The 1,015-nt window shown below is 45.5% G+C and overlaps 1 protein-coding gene across 1 annotated transcript in view; it reads right to left on the reverse strand.

Moving 5' to 3' along the window:
* SORBS2 (sorbin and SH3 domain containing 2) overlaps nt 1-1,015 on the reverse strand; it is a 137,346-nt gene that overhangs the window by 109,866 nt on the left and 26,465 nt on the right.

The following is a 1,015-nucleotide window of genomic DNA, read 5'->3' on the forward strand; positions in this document are numbered from 1 at the left end:
CCAAAAAGGCCAATGGCATTCTGGGGTGCATTAAAAAGAGTGTGTCCAGCAGGTCGAGGGAGGTGATCCTCCCCCTCTACTCTGCCCTGGTAAGGCCTCATCTGGAGTACTGTGTCCAGTTCTGGGCTCCCCAGTACAAAAAAGACAGGGATCTCTTGGAAAGAGTCCAGCGGAGGGCCACAAAGATGGTGAAGGGCCTGGAGCATCTCCCCTATGAAGAAAGGCTAAGTAAACTGGGTCTGTTTAGCCTTGAGAAAAGACGACTGAGAGGGGACCTGATCCAGGTCTATAAATATCTAAGGCGTGGGGGCAGAGTGGCGAGGCCAGACTCTTTTCAGCAGTGCGTGGAGACAGGACAAGGGGAAATGGCCAGAAACTGCAGCATAGGAAGTTCTGCAAAAATGTGCTCAAGAACTTCTTTATGGTGAGGGTAACAGAGCACTGGAACAGGCTGCCCAGGGGGGTTGTGGAATCTCTCCTTCTCTGGAGATATTCAAGTCTCGCCTGGACACCTACCTGTGCGACCTGGTGTAGGGAACCTGCTTTGGTAGGGGGGTTGGTCTCGATGATCTCTAGAGGTCCCTTCCAACCCCTACAATTCTGTGATTCTGTGAAGAGCTGCCAATCTAAGTAAGCCTAAGAACGACAATTGACTGACTACACAAGATGCTTCACACTGATGTAACACTGAATAATTCAGAAAGACACTGCCTCAGTATCTTGCAAATAACACTGCATCATGCTAGACTAGTCCAATAATTTTCTAATATTTTCTGATATAACACTTTAGTGTGCAACCTGAAACAAATAATACAAATGAGTAAAAATCCTACTATTCACAGAGTTTCAGAAAGTAACTTGCTGGTTCTGCAGATGAAGATTCTCTGAAGTGGAGCTGTCATCTGGATAGTCAATTTTCTGTACACTTGCTGTAATGGTGCAGTGGAACACTACCATAGAAAAACATTACAGTTCATACTGTTGCTGAAATAAGGATGTAATAAATATATACTTT

This window comes from Meleagris gallopavo, chromosome 4 (assembly GCF_000146605.3).
Source record: "Meleagris gallopavo isolate NT-WF06-2002-E0010 breed Aviagen turkey brand Nicholas breeding stock chromosome 4, Turkey_5.1, whole genome shotgun sequence".
NCBI lineage: Eukaryota > Metazoa > Chordata > Aves > Galliformes > Phasianidae > Meleagris > Meleagris gallopavo.